Source organism: Crocodylus siamensis, chromosome 1, assembly GCF_052110815.1.
Source record: "Crocodylus siamensis isolate JL-2025a chromosome 1, ASM5211081v1, whole genome shotgun sequence".
NCBI lineage: Eukaryota > Metazoa > Chordata > Crocodylia > Crocodylidae > Crocodylus > Crocodylus siamensis.
The window spans coordinates 206,396,316-206,412,097 of record NC_143395.1 but is presented as its reverse complement, the minus strand read 5'-3'; the positions used below and the strand labels follow the sequence as shown (position 1 = coordinate 206,412,097).

The 15,782-nt window shown below is 48.2% G+C and overlaps 1 long non-coding RNA gene across 4 annotated transcripts in view; it reads left to right on the top strand.

Annotated features, from left to right (window-relative positions):
* LOC149873954 (uncharacterized) overlaps positions 1-15,782 on the top strand; it is a 73,185-nt gene that overhangs the window by 22,876 nt on the left and 34,527 nt on the right. For 3 of the 4 annotated variants that reach the window (XR_016443180.1, XR_016443181.1, XR_016443179.1), the window contains exon 2: positions 3,172-3,377. This is a non-coding gene — a long non-coding RNA (uncharacterized LOC149873954). Of the gene's footprint in view, positions 1-3,171; positions 3,378-9,956; positions 15,128-15,782 lie in introns of those variants that run through there. The other variant, XR_016443178.1, reaches the window with a different exon arrangement.

Sequence of the window (15,782 nt, the reverse complement as noted above, 5' to 3'; positions counted from 1 at the left end):
GAAATCAGCAGAAGGAAGATGCAGCACTGTGAGAGAAGCTACTAATTTAAAGATTAGCTGCTGACCTGGATTCAGTGGGCCCGTGGATCTTGAGGAGCCTGAGGACTGAATACCAGGCTCCTTCCTGGTACCTAGAGCAGATTGGGGACACCTGACTTCGCTGTGCTTTATAGAAGAGGAATTTGTCATACATCAGTCATCAGAGAGGATTGCCAATAAGTTGCCAACGTGAATTGTTATTGTCTGTCATTGTTGTCTTATTACAGTATGCATAGTTTTGTGTTGGTGTGTAAGTCAATAATACCTTCGTTAGCTTTTTACTCCCGACCACTCTCTCAATCCCCAACCCTCCTGCTGGCGGCTGGGACATAAATTGGCATCAAAAACAGGATTAAGAGGCTCTGGTCTGGAGACAAAGGTTGGAATGGAGGGAGTTGGGTGGGCTCCATTGGTGGCTTTGCTTAAGGAAGTGACAGGGACGGAGAATCCTGGGTGGGATAAAAATAGGTTGAGGCCTGCCTTGAGTGACCCAGAAACCATACCCAATCAGTGGCCTAGGTTTGCCACTGCTGCCTGGGGTAAGCCCAAGAAGGGGTGCCTGTCATGGCTACTGGCCATGTGCCTGTGCTTAGGGGCCAAAGAGAATGCCTAGCTATGGGAAAAGGTCACCCAGTTGAGTAAGGAGTTGGAGGATGTGAGCAATTCCAACAGTGTGGCATGTGAGGCTGCACGAGCTGCCCAGAGTTGCTTGGAGACATTAGAACGGAGGGAAGGAAAGATTATGATTGTGTGTGTGGCTGCTTCCCTCCAGAAGAGGGCGCAGTTGGTGCAGGCCATGGAGCCCCCCTTCAAGAAGGCGCGACAGTACCTCTATGGTGAGTAACTGGAAGTTGAGCTCTGAGAAGATCACGGGGAGGGGATGGATGAGAGGGAGGAGATTGATGATGAGCCTGGTGCTAAACTGCATCTGTATGTCCCCGCCCAGAGGGAGAAGCTCAGCCAAGCATTCCCAGTAGTGGTGACTCGCTCAGGGCCACAAGTGGAGAATCCCCAAACAGAGCTGTGCTCCTTTACCTGTGTGGAGATTTGAGATATACAGGAGCAGCATAAGTCCAAGCCAAGAGAGCCAGTAATAGATTGGCTAGTTCGAATATATAGTGAAGGGGCCTCTGCAAGATCAGTGAGCCTTACCGAGCCAGCCCAACTCATCCTGTGCCCCAAGTTCCAGTTAAATCAGTTTGCAGGAGGCGATGAAAACATTACTTTGTTTTCTGCTGCACTACAGGTGAATGCTGCCAGTTATGGTAATATAGAAGAAAAGCTTAGCCCTGCCCCTCGGGCATGGGCCAATTTAGAGGAGGCTGTCCACTGTTTGTATAAGCGCTAACTGAAATCATTCATGCAGGAGTTTGGACTCACATGCCAGATGCAGAAGATGTGACAGCACTGTTGTGGAGGAGGTTTTGCTGATGAGCACCAAGAGTGCACCTCAGCCCTGTTGGCCTTGGAGCCAGAGGCAGTGAATCACTCGAAAAGAGACGCGATCCGGCGATTAGCGCAACTTCTGCCCATTTTGCAGAAGCCAGGGCTTGCCAAACCAACAAAAACCGCCAAGGCCATGGTGGTGGCCTCAGTGAAAGACAAACCACTGACCCCTCCGAATTATTGGGAAAAGCTGGAGAAGGCCGGCCCAAGACTCCACAAACAAGAATGTAGAAAGACTTGTTGGCTGCCAGTTTCAATGAAGTGCAAATGGATGAACTGCCCACCAATGTCCTGCAAGGGCTGGGGGCTAAACACTGTAGCGAAAGGACAAGCCCAAAAGTGGAGACTTCTGTGCCACTGGCAGTGTCACCGAAGGGATTCTCTGCCCTAAGGGTGGAACTGTTAACATTTTCCCAGGCACATGTGGGGCTGCCAGCATTTAGTTCCCCTGATCATGTGGCCTAGGAAGTCTGGCTGGCCCAACCACCAAGGAAAGGGGCACCATGGGGGCAGTAGCGGGCTGAAGACCAGTATCTAAAGTTAATATTAGCCCCTTAATTCAGATAACCATACAGATTCAATTAGGTAAAAGTGAAAAGTCAGTGAATATGCTATTAGACACAGGTGCCCAGATTTGCATTTTAGATCCCACTGCACACCTGGAAAACGAGCCACAGAATGCCTGCATCGATAACACAGGCACCCCAGGCATGATGGAACTGCCTGCTTGGCTGCATCTTGGAGCATTCATGTAACTAAAAAGAAAGCACAAGAAATAGTTGACACATGCGTCACCTGCTGAGAGGTCAAGATGCGATTAGAGCCTTTCCCGACTGTCCTGTTGTCATTGTGTAGGGAAAAGGTAGTGTGGCAAACATGGCAATGCAATTTCATAGGCCCCCTCCCTTAAAATTCCCGTAAGCGACAATACATATTTGTAGCCATAGAATTTATCATAGGAATAACGTTCTCCCATGCCTCGGAGAGAGCTACTGCCCAGGACACTTGTGCAACACTGGAAACTCTGCTTGCTGTGTATCCACCGCCCATAGAACTACACAGCAATAATGGCCCTCACTTCCAGAATCATCTTGTGTATGACTGGACCTTGAAACATAGCATGTTATGGACATATCACATCCCATACCATCTACAGTCTAATGGATTGGTAGAATAAGCCAATGGCATCCTCAAATGCAATTTGTGGTTGGCCGCTAGCCCATCTTCTAAGGACTGGGACTTGCACCTGGATCAAGCTATCAATTGGGCCAATAACTGACCTCACTGGGGAGGTAGCCCTATGCAACAGACCTTTAGATTGGGTGGTCTCTGCGAGCCGGCAGTACAGCAACCTGGGGTGGAGACCTGGGAAAGCTCCAAGCAGGAGATTGAGTGGTAGTGAAGCATCCTCAGGGAGATAAATGGATGGGGATACTATTGGCAAAAGGTATGCATAATACCTGGTGAGTATTTAATTCAGATTCATCTAACAAGAGCCAAGCTCCTTGTTGTCTGGTTCCTACAGATTAGGTCTCTCCACAAATACGGCCATAACCATTCCTAATTGAGCCTGATACTGAAAATGAGTCCTGCTCTATCACCTGTCTAAATTGACTGGCAGCATAAAGTGGTGAACTGTTATAACTGTATTCTTCTTACTAATGCCTTATTGTGTTTCTTGGGTAGGGCCTGTCTACTATCCTTCTTATTACCCAAATATTAATGAACTTACTTCTGAAGATCTAAAAGAGTGACCTGACCCAGAGGAGCAATCCCCAGAACCGCGTGCTCAGATGACTATCATGCAGTCCAGCCACAGTATCCATATTAGAAGAAACCCGCCATCCTGGAGCAAGTGAAATCCTGGTCTCTGAGTAGAAGAAACAGAATAGGTAAGGCAAGGTGGTAACTGTCAGTGCGCCTGTGGCACCAGTTATCATCTTAGGTTCATTCTCTACCTGAAAGTTAGAATGGCTAACTGTGGGGGGGAGGTAATTGTTGTAGCTATGCTCGTTTATGGGTTTGTTGTTACATACTTCCTGAGGGAAACCCCATTGAACTCAACTCCCCTGAGGCTGTGCCCCCATTAGTGCATTCTGCATCTGTTCAGCCTCTCGAGCCATTCTGTTTATAAGAAAATCTACCCCCTCCCATTCCTTTGGCTGACAACACTCTCCAGCAATGGTGGGAAGCCCACCAGGTGGGAGGGTGTGCTACAGGTTGGAACAAAGTCATTACATGGTTTATAAATCATACCTACACATAGGCATTGTGGAATGGTACCCACTTTAAAACAACTAGAAGGAGGCTGTATCTGCAAGTCTCCAGCACTTATCTCCATCCTTTTATACCAGTGGGATTCCTAAAGCAAACTAGTGCTATGATTCTGCCAGGGCAACGCTGTTTCACCAACCCGGTACCATATCGTCCCCATGAGTGACAGTGAGAACTCTTCCGCTCTTTGGGAGGTGAAGCATGGTTACAAGCTCCCAAAGAGGGAAGGATAAACGTAAGCTGTGAGAGAACAGGGTGTTCACTATTGTCTCTGGCTGTTCCCCCCCAGGAGGCCCTGACACTGCTTGTGTATAACTCCATACCCTGGTGGCGGTCACAGGTTAAAATCCCAACCCTCCTAAATGCTTCATTGTTCACTGCCCAGGTATTGTTCAAACTGGAACAATGGTATGTCCAAGCTACCTTTCCAAACTGTTCAGCAGGAGCCCGCGTAGCTAAAGGGTTACTTAGGTGGGAATGGCTGACCATTCTCCATTCCACAAATACAATTAGGCCCCACCATTGAAGAGATGCTCCAGGTTATCTTTGGGATGGACTTAACTCAGCTATGAATGTATGTGACTTAGATAAGTCCCAGAAAAATACTGAAGGAGTAGCCAATCTCCAACAGGCAGTACGGGTGCTCACTAGGGGAGGCATGCTCAAGGGAAGAACTTTGGAGCACAGTGATGAATTGTTAACTGATGTAAGATTGGAGACAGCCTGTCTTACCCAGGCCATAATGGACACTGCTTTTAGAGCAGACAAAAATCAAACCTGGAATATTGCTTGTGTGCAAGATCAGTTATCATTAAACATGCATTTTTCCCAAGTAATAAACAAAGTTAAAAATAGGGAATGGCCCCCTGGCTTAGAGCATCATGGAATGCCTGCAACATTTAAAGAAAGGTACCCCTATCAAAGTATCTAGATTACCACTTGGAAAGGCTGTAATAAAGGAAAGTGTTCATTCCTAGTGCAGGGGGTAAAAAAATGGAAGCTGGGCCACTGCTTATTTGCTTAGCACAGGGCTATGAGGAGGATGCCTTTGGGACTGGAATCTGCATTGCCCCATATGGGAGATAGTTACCCTAGATCGCCCTCGGTATGTGGCACAATCCTCCTTAATTCAAATCGGTAGCACCTTAATTGGATTAGGGACCCTATGGAGAGAATAGCCTCTCAGCCCACCCAACATGACCTGCGTACATGAACTACCTAATGTTTCCTATGTAACGATAGGACAACGTGTTTGTTCGGAGGGACCAGGTTACTTATTGTATAAAAATGGTACCACCTAGGCCTTGTGCAATTCATGTTGCTTAGGAGCTAAGAGTAGAGCTGTTGCTCTGCTACAATTAAGTAACCATACTATTGCCCTAAAATGTCCAGAAATTTCTTCTGAGACTATAACTCTCAACTTTACGATACCCACTTCACGGGTATCAGATGTAGGTATGCCATGGTTAAAAAACTAGAATGAAGTAAAAGATAAACTACGAAGCCTTGAGGCAAAAACTTGGCAAGGAACTCAGTTGGCCCTCCTTGCTTGGGAGGGTGGGCGGGATCATCAGTTTAGCTGTCAACGTGCACAAACCATGTAAATAGTACGATGTGATTTGCACTGTTTGCATGTCACCAGGTATCACCTCAACTACATGGCTGACCATCTTAAGCATCATAGTGCTCTGTATTACCCCACTGGCAACAGCTAAATGGTATTTTAACAGTTGTTGACATAAATCTGTTCATTCACAGGTCCATGTTATGCAAGTTAAATGTAAAGATCCCTCCCCATTCCCTGATGTAGCACATGTAGCTTTAGCATCTCAACTGTAGCTATTACAGTGCTTCAGCAAGCAAGGGGTGGAGTGTGACAGCAGAAAATTGTGTCTGTGTGGGGAAGGTGCTTGCGAAATGCTCTGTGAGGATTAGACCAGGTGTTTCTTGTTGTTTGTTCATGCATTGTGGGCTGCATGTTGCTGCTAAGAGTTTAATTAAAGTAAAAGATTAGTAAGGCCTTGTATGTAGTGAGGCCTGGTAAGATTCGTGAGGCCTTGTAAGATTAGTGAGGCCTTGTATGTAGTGACACAGTTAAAATTAACCTCATCAGAAAAATGCTAAGGCTTGTACTGCTATTGGTCAGTCATAAAGTTCGTAGTGTAAGAGTGTGAGTGGCTGTAAGTCAACAGCATAGCTCAGAAGTTATAAATTGGCTAGCACATCCAGAAATCAGCAGAAGGAAGACACAGCACTGTAAGAGAAGCTACTAATTTAAAGATTAGCTGCTGACCTGGATTCAGTGGGCCCGTGAATCTCGAGAAGCCCAAAGACTGAATACCAGGGTCCTTCCCGCTACCCCATGGACAGCACAGATCGGGGATGCCTGACTTTGCTGAGCTTTATAGAAGAGGAACTTGTCATACATCAGGCGTCAGAGAGGACTGCCGATAAGTTGTTGAAGTGAATTGTTATTGTCTGTCATTGTTGTCTTGTTATACTAGGTGTAGTTGTGTGTTTGTTAAGTCAATAAAACCTTACTTATCTTTTTACTCCCAACCACTCTCTCAATCCCGAACCTTCCTGCTGGTGGCTGGGACAACATATGCTGCTGTTCACCTTCAGGTTACACATGGTGGCCAGCATGTGGACCATACTGAACTTCAAGGAATCAAGCTGTTTCCTGATGCCCTCCTTTAGCCACCTCACCATTGCCTGCACATCTGGTGACAGCGACTTGCCCCAGCCAGGAACATCCATTTGGCTCTGAAGTTCCCTTACTACAGGGATCACCTGGCTAAGGAAGGCATCACTAGCACTGAGGGCCTCAGAGGCCTCAAGGAAGGGCTTGAGGACCACCAAGATCTGGGAGATGGTATCTCACTCAGCTCTGTTAAGGGAGCCGCTGATCCCAATCTCCCTGAGCAAGGCCTTCTGTTGCTCCACCAGCCTCTTGAGCATCAGGTATGTGGAGTTCCACCAAATCTCCACATTCTGCATTATTCTGTGCTGTGGGATGTTCAGCTCTGCTTGTTTGTCCCTCAGCATCTTGCCCCCTTGATGCTCTGGTGGAAGCAGCCTGCCATGTTCCTGCATTTGGAAATGAGATTGCTGGCGGTGATTGCACCATCACCAGCAACCCTGTCCCCCTCCAAGGCATTCTTGACTATGAGGTGGAACTTGCGTGCCACACGGTGGATGTCAACAAAGTTGGCATCATGGACCACCTTGACCACCTTGATCTTTTCCCCAAGGATGCACCATGTGGGATTTGTTGGGAGTTACCTGCCACAGGTAGTCCCCCCACATTAACCAGCCTTGGTAGGGTGCACCTAGGCCTGTAGGGCCCCAGGCTCGATTTATTCTTTGGCCGAGATGTTAGACACTGTATGGTAGCTATGGGGAGGGACTTGTCTCTCTGAGGCCCCCCCTTTTCTTTTTTCTTCCCTTCCTTCACGAGACACTGACCTTCCTCCTCCCGTCCTCTGACAGGCCAGCCCTGCCTGGAAAGGTCGGTACTTAGAGGGGTCATCCTACCTCCCAGTAACAGGGTTAGGTTTCCCTGCCACACAACCCCTCTTCTTCTTTCTTGTCTGGGATGCTCCCGGTTTCCCAGGCCCCTCTTCCTCCTCTTATTGCCTTGAGAAGAAGTCAGCATTTATATTCAGGGTCCCTGGGTGATGTTTTATCTCAAAACAATATGGCTATAAACTAAGGGCCCACCTCATCAGTCTAGCATTGTCTGTTTTCACATTTTGTAGCCAGCATAAGGGCATATGATCAGTGATCAACGTGAACCGACGTCCTAATAGATAGTACCAGAACGTTTCAATAGCCCATTTAATCGCCAGACACTCCTTTTCTATTGTGGCATAATTCCGTTCTGGTGGATGTAATTTCCTACTTATGTAGGCTATAGGGTGCTCTTCTTCTCCTTCTCTCTGTATCAACACCACTCCAATAGCTACTTTTGAGGCATCGGTCTGTACCTGGAACGATTTATTAAAGTCGGGTGTATATAATAGGGGTTGCAAGCACAGTGCATCCTTCACTGCTCGGAAAGCCTCTTCCGCAGCTGGTGTCCTTCTTACCTTGGTAGGAGCCTCCGCCTTTGTCATCTCTGGCCCAGATTGCTGGAGGAAATAACCAGTGTGAGGCTAGGTGAGAGGGCAGAACTGTTCGCAGGCACAACCGAACATCTTCCCGAAGAAGGGTGAACAAGAGGTGGACATCACACACTTATGGGAAGATGAGCATTTCCAGTTGGAGCAGAATTGGGAGCCAGATTTTCAGTCGGCATTACAAGAACACTTATACCCAAGTGGTATTGGATAAGGCAAATGTTCAGCATCCCTGACCAGCATCTGACGGGTCCTCTTGCCTACTTGTAGGGTGACCCTCACCCTTTCGATTTTGAGGGGGTCCCCACCCAACACTGCACTTTTACTCCATCGGCTTCTCCCTTTTCTTTTGTTGGTACCGCGTCCCCTTGCATCATGGTCTGTAATGAGCCTGAATCCAACATAGCCCATACCTTTTTCCCATTGACTGTCATGTCCACTGTTAGTGCAGAAAGCTCATCTCTTGCCTCAGTGTCGACTTGGGTCCCCTAGCCACACATCCCTACCCAGATTGTTGGACACGGGTGGGTGGCCCCGTTCGTGTTGGCTAACAGTGTCCTTCGTCCTGTGGCGTGATCCCGTAGGCCTGGTGTTGTTAAATGTAGCCAGTCCTTGACTTGCCGTTGTGCTCTCTTGATGGACCCAAGGGCTCATTTCCTCATATGGGCAAACCAGCTTCTTAGGGTTTGGGTGGCTGTATGAAAGTTTCCTGGCCAATGTGCCATTGTGATAGTTGTGCCTCCTCAGGTTCATCTATTAGTGCCCTGCAACACTGATTAAGGACCAACCGCCCACCTTCTCTGCTGCCATATCTTGTTGTTATTTGTTTGATTGGAAGATATTAATTGAGTGGGAGGCTGCCCATTTTTTTGTCTCAGTGCTTGGGGCACTATCTGCAGCTCCTTTCCTCCCCTTACACCACAGCCCAAGCCTCGCAGATGGTACTGACTTGTTTTAACCTGGGCCCTGTTATGCCTTGGCCCTCTCCTTTACTTCTGGGGCTCCTTACTGCCCCCTCCTGCTCCGGGGCTCCTCACTGCCCCCCTTTCGCTCTGGGGCTCCTCACTGCCCCCCTCTCGCTCTGGGGGTGGGGTCAATGTACCCCCAAAATGCTATGCCCTCTCTGGCGTCAGGGTTCCCACGCTACCATGGAGCTTCTATGAGGCCTCCTCCAACCCCTAATAGCCTCACCCGGTTGTCTGGTCAGAGCAATAAACACAAGAACACAAAGCCCCTGGGCTACAACATAAAAGCTAGACCGTCCGGTCAAACAAGATTCAATCCCTACTAGAGAGAGAGTGTGCCAACCCCAGCAGCAACCAGGGGATGTTCCCACCGTCAGAGTTCTCCCCTTCATCTGCACTAGCTGAGTTCGTCCTCCCTCAGCCACCAGAGAGTAACTGCCCTCCTGGCCTCCTGCCTGGGCTTAAGAAGGGCTAAGCCCTGCCCCTTCCTGTCACTAGGTTTCCCTGGTTGCTCCAGCAGCCAGCACCTGCGCAGTCCTGGTGACTGGCAGCTGAGCCTCCCCCTTCTCACCACTAGGGGTCTCTCCCGAGCCATTTCTGCTCTCAGTCGCAGGGCACCTGAGTGCTCTGCGACAGTTGTCCATGAGAAGGAAGGTGCAAAGCACTGGGCTGCCTCACGCAGAAATGAACTGCTTTGCCTCCAGTACAGAGTCAACCTTACCAGGGTCACATCAGCAAAACAGAAGAAATACTGGATCAATAGGCAAGGACTGTTAGTGCTCCCTTTGTGCAGTTTCTACTACCCTAAAAAATGTCCAGTGCCTTAAATGGCTCAGAGGGTGACCCCAGGAATGGCCACAGAGGGTGGAATTCCAGGCAGTCCTATCCCACCAAATAGATGGTTTGGAGCAAAATCCAAGGAATGACAAGAAAAGGGACTGCCACAGAGCAATAGCCCAGGCCCCAGGAAGCAGAGGGGACCACAAACTTAAAATGGATGGAATGAAAAAGACAGCAAGTTGGCCTTGCAACTGGCAATGTTTGTTAGGAAGCCTTAATCTCAACAGTAGGGAGGTAAATAACAAGACCTATTTTGCTCTTCTGTATTCAGAACCGATACCTGTGTGTGGCACGTCTACTGCCTCTGGCATCACAGACTCTCCAAAGCCACAGAGTAGAACTGGAATGCAGAAAGCTGCCAGGAAGAAGAGGCACTTGCACTGCATGCAGATGAAGATGGACATATTAGGCATGTCTTGTGGAGTGATGGAGAAGGATGATGTTCTATCAGGACTGATGTGAGGATGTAGTCAGGAAGTGCATGACCCAGTTGAGGTGCTTTGTAATGTGATTGGCCAGGAGAAACTCTGCTGCCACCCATGATGGGGTGGATACTGCCAAGGAAACAACAGAAGCAATGCTGGAGTGCATGAGGTTGAAGTGGGAGTTCCAGGACCACAACATACCCTGGATGCACTGACTCTACTGACCTGTAGTCAGAGAACATACTGGTTCTCAGAGCACATACCCATAGCCACTCCCTAGTCCCAGTGACAAGTGATGGGACTCATGGCAATGTAGAGTAGCAACCTTAAGCAGCCAATGGCTATACCCAAACTGCAGCCCAAGCTAGTGGGTCACAGCAGTGGTCTGCAGCAGCAGCAGCCATCACTGCACACCAGAGACAACCTCCAGCAGAACTACCCTCACCCCACTACAGTAGATTGGTAATGGCCAGCAGCTGGTGACCTCCCATAACAGGGAAGCCCACTGTGGCAAGGCTGAGATGCATGGATCAGCTGATTAACAGAGGTGGGGCTGGCCAGTAGATAAGCTTTCCTTCAAGGCAAAGAAGACACTCTGGCTCTAAGTGCTGGGAAAAGGAATGCTCCTAAACAACTTAATGAGTTTAGGACCACAATAAGTGAAGGGTAATGATTGTTTATAGAAAACAGTGGCTTGGAAATAGCTATAAGGGGTGGTCTGAAGGTCACACAGTGGAGTGCCTTGGAGCATAGTGCAATTTTATGCCCTGTAAGGACCAAGGGGCTCCAAGAGGGAAGAGAGGCTGAAGCTTAAGCAGAGAGACTAAAACCACAGCAGAGGCCTGAGACAGTGGAGGCAGAGGCAGGGCCAGACACTGAAAGTAACAGGAACTTAGGCCGGGAAGCCCAGGAAAAGGAGACCGAGTTAGATCTGACAGGCATGAGGATATGGGTGTGCGAAGGTGGGGGGAGAGGGAAAGGAGGGTGGTTGGAGGTCACAATTGGGGGCAGTGCAGTAGAGGGAGACAAAGTGTAAAGAGAAAAAACTAGCAGCTGAGATGGGTCCAAGAATCACACCACCAGACTCCCTCCAAGATTCTAGAGCAAGCTCCTTGAATCTAAAGTTTTCTTCAATTCCTTCAGAACCCTAGGTGAGCCAAGGGGGAAAGATGGGCCCAGAGAGCACAGCATTAGCTTGCAATCAGGGGTATCTGAGCCACCCTTTAGGCACATCCTACTACATCCCCACCTGCAAACAAAGGCACCAACACCCCTCTCCCCAAACCTGCCTCTCCTGCACCTTCCAAACCACTACTACCAATCCTTACTCCAGATACATGTAACTACCAAGAGCCTTTTTTTTGTGGAGGAATTGGGTATTTGGAAACAAGGGCATCAGCTCTTCCCCCATCCAAGGTCCTTGCTGCCAGCCCCAAGTGGAAATCATAGGATCACAGAAAAGTAAGGTCAGAAATGACCACACAAGGTCAACTAGTCCAACCCCCTGCTCAAGGCAGGATCATCCCTGACTAAACCATCTCAGCCAAGTATCTGTCTAACCTGCTCTTGAACATTTCCAAGGATGGAGATTCCACAACTTTCCTAGGTTCCAATGCTTGATCACCCTCATAGTCAGAAATTTCCTCTTAATTTCCAACCTAAATTTCCTCTGCTGTAGCTTGAGGCCCTTGTTCCTAGTCCTGTCCCCTACAGCCACAGAGAAAGTTCATCTCCATCCTCTCAGTAATTGCCTTTCAGATATTTGAAGACTGTTATAAACCCCCCCCCCAGTCTTGTCTTCTCCAGACTAAATAACCTTAGCTATTTCAGACTTTCTTCTTAACTCATACTTCCCAGGCCTCTAATCATTTTTGTTGCTCTTTGCTGAACTCATTCCAAACTGTCCACATCCTTCCTGATCTATGGGGCCTAAAATTGAACATGGTATTCAACGTACAGGCTTACCAGTATTGAACAAAGTAGAAGAATCATTTATCTTGATTTGAAAGTGACACTCCTGTTAATACAACCCAGTATACTCTTGGCCTTTTTTTGCAACAAGAACATGTTTAGGGCTGTGCAAAATTTCACCAGTGGTTTTGTTTCGATGCTGTTTCTACTCATTTTGAGCTCGAAAGAGTGAAATCAAAATGAAACAGAGAGCTTCAAAACAGCCTTGAAATGAAACAAGGCAAGTCAAAACGTTTTGAAATTGTTAAAGATGTTTTGAGTTTCGAAGCTCAAACTGGGATTGCCTGCGGGGAAACAGAAACTGAAGTAAGGAGAGTGAGGGGAAAGAGTGGGGAAGGTGGGGAGGGGAAAGAGTGCTCTCATTATTGACTATGTAGCTGGCCAGTGACTGTGATCCTTCCCTGAGGTCTCTTCCAATCCCAGTGCTCTGGGGGAGGGATGGAAAAAATGCAAAGAAGGCAGCATTGTTTGAATGGCCCTGCTTTCTGCCTTGGTGTCAGTTGAGTGAGGGCGCACTTTAACTAACACACACACACACAGTGTCACCCACCCATGTCACAAGTTTTGCCTGTCAGCAGATGGAGATGTAGAGCCCAGAACCCAGTCTCCCCCTGCACCTATCTCCTTGACAGCTGGCAGTCTTTGTGGCTGCAGTAGGGCCTAGGAGGCCTGCAGTTTTCAACCCCCTGTTCCCCAAGACAGACACAGTCACACAAGCACCCGTGTCATGAGTTTTGCCTGTTAGGCAGCCAGAGGTGTAGGGCCCCAGAACCCAGAAGCCCCTGCACTTATCTCCTTGAAAGCTGGCAGGCTTCATGGCCTCAGCAGCGGCTAGCATGCCTGCAGTTTTCACCTTGTTGCACCTTAACACACACGGTGTCACCCATGTCACGAATTTTGCTCGTCAGCAGCTTGAGGTGTAGTTTCCCTGAAACCCCTGCACCTATCTCCTTGAAACATGGCAGGCTTCATGCTCTCAGGAGGAGCTACCATTCCTGCAAGTTTTATCCAAATCAGGCCAAAAATGACAAAGTTCTGGGCTGTTTTGAGCTTCCCCATTATAGCCTATGGGCAAAACATTGAAACAACGAAACTGTTTCGACGAAACGAAATGAAACAGAACAGCAGTTTCAAATCGAAACAAAATTTGAAACAAAATGCTGTTCTGTTGAAATGTCAAAACACAACTCGAAACAGACCGGTGCTATGGTCTATCATAATCCCCAAGTCCTTCTCTATGGTACTGCAACCTACCCAGTAATTCCCCAGTCTGTATTTGTGCATGCAATTATTTCATCCCAAGTGCAGGACTTTGTACTTGCTCCTCTTGAATTTGATCTGATTGATTATGGACCAATTCTCCAATCTATCTAAATCATTTTGAATCCTAGCTCTACCCTGTAGACTGTCTGCTACTCCACCCAAATTGTCATCCACAAATTTGCAAACTGTGTGCTCAATTTCATCATCCAAATCATTTATGAAGAAATGAAACAATACTGGCCCCAGGACAGGCTCCTGGGAACCCTGCTTGACACCTGGTTCCAACTAGACATTGAGCCATTGATGACTACTCATTGAGCATAATAATCCAATCAATTATGAATCCATCTTGTAGAACTTTCATCTAGTTTGTATTTCTTTAGCTTGTTAATGGGAATACCATGAGAGAGTGTCAAGAGCCTTGCTAAAGTCAAGGCATATCACATCCACTGCTGTCCTTCCATCCATACAGCCTGTTACATTATCACAGAAGGAAATCAGATCGGCCAGGCATGACTTACTTTGGCAAATCCATGCTTGCTGTTCTTGATCACCTTGGTCTCTTGTAGGTGCCTCACAATAGATTCCCTGAGGATTTGCTCCAAGACCTTTCCAGATATTGATGTCAGGCTGACTGGTCTGTAATTCCTCAGATCCTCCTTCTTAAAAATTTCTTTATAGTATATATTTGCCCTTTTCCAATCATCCAGGGCCTCATCCAACCTCCACAAGTTCTGAGAGAAAATAACCAATGGCTTTTATATAATTTCATAGATTTCATAGACATCAGGGCTGGAAGGGACCTCGGGAGATCATCGAGTCCAGCCCCCTGCCCAAAGGGCAGGAAGTCAGCTGCGGTCATAGGATCCCAGCCAGATAAGCATCCAATTTACTCTTGAAGGTGTTCAGTGTAGGTGCTTGAACCACCTCCGCTGGCAGACTGTTCCAGACCTTGGGGGCTCGGACAGTAAAGAAATTCTTCCTTATGTCCAGCCTGAAACGGTCTCGCAGGAGTCTGTTACCATTCGACCTAGTCATCCCTTGGGGCGCTCTGGTGAACAAACGTTCCCCCAGATCCTGGTGGTCACCCCGATAAACTTATAGGTGGCCATCAGATCACCCCTGAGCCTGCGCTTTTCCAGGCTAAAGAGTCCCATGTCTCTCAGCCTATCATCATAAGATCTGTTTTCCTGACCTCTGATCATGCACGTGGCTCTCCTCTGGACTCTCTCAAGCTTCTCCACATCCTTTTTGAATTGTGGGGCCCAAAACTGGATGCAGTACTCCAGCTGCAGCCTCACCAAGGCCGACTACAAGGGGAGAATGATGTCCCGGGATTTGCTCGAGAAGCATCTATGGATGCAAGCCAGCGTTTTGGTCGCTTTATTAGCCGCAGCATCGCATTGCAGACTCATGTTCATCTTGTGGTCAATGATGACCCCCAAGTCTCTTTCTTCTGTAGTGCTATCCAACGTAGCACTGCCAAGCCTATAAGGTTGCTGCAGGTTTTTCCTCCCAAGGTGGAGAACCTTGCATTTTTCGGTGTTAAACACCATCAGGTTCTCGTCTGCCCATTTGCTGAGCTTGTCTAGGTCAGCCTGGATCACCCGTCTATCTTCTGGCGTGGATGCTTTGCCCCAAAGTTTGGTGTCATCGGCGAACTTGGCCAGTCCACTTCTGACTCCAATGTCCACATCATTAATGAAGATGTTGAACAGTATGGGTCCAAGGACAGAGTCTTGAGGGACCCCACTGGTCACAGGGTACCACGATGAGTGACTGCCATCAATTACAACCCTCTGGGTCTGACCACGGAGCCAATTTCCCAGCCAGTGGATCGTGGTGGAGCCAAGGCCACAACTGGCCAGTTTGGCCAAGAGGTGATCGTGGGATACCAGATCAAAAGCTTTCTTGAAGTCAAGATATATGACATCAATCTCTTCTCCCTTGTCCAGGTGATAGGTCACCTGGTCATAGAAGGAAATGAGATTGGTCAAACAAGACCTACCCGCAACAAACCCGTGCTGACTATCCCTTAGGATGTTAGCCTGGGCCAGTCCATCAAGGATGGCCTCCTTAATAAACTTTTCTAAGATCTTCCCCAGGATAGAAGTCAGGCTAATGGGCCTGTAGTTAGCCAGATCCACTCTCCTCCCTTTCTTGAAGATCGGCACCACATTGGCCTTCTTCCAGTCTTCAGGCACTACACCAGAGCACCAGGAGTTTTCAAAGATCCGTGCCAGGGGCTGGGCTATGACGCTCGCCAGCTCCTTGAGTACCCTGGGGTGCAGATTGTCAGGACCGGCTGACTTGAAGGTATCCAGCTTCTCAAGGTGTTCCTTCCCGAGCTCAACATTTATGGAGGGTAGGGGATCCCCATCACCTGGATCTCCCTGTCCCATAGCAGGCATGGGCATCCCATGGGACTGATGAAAGAC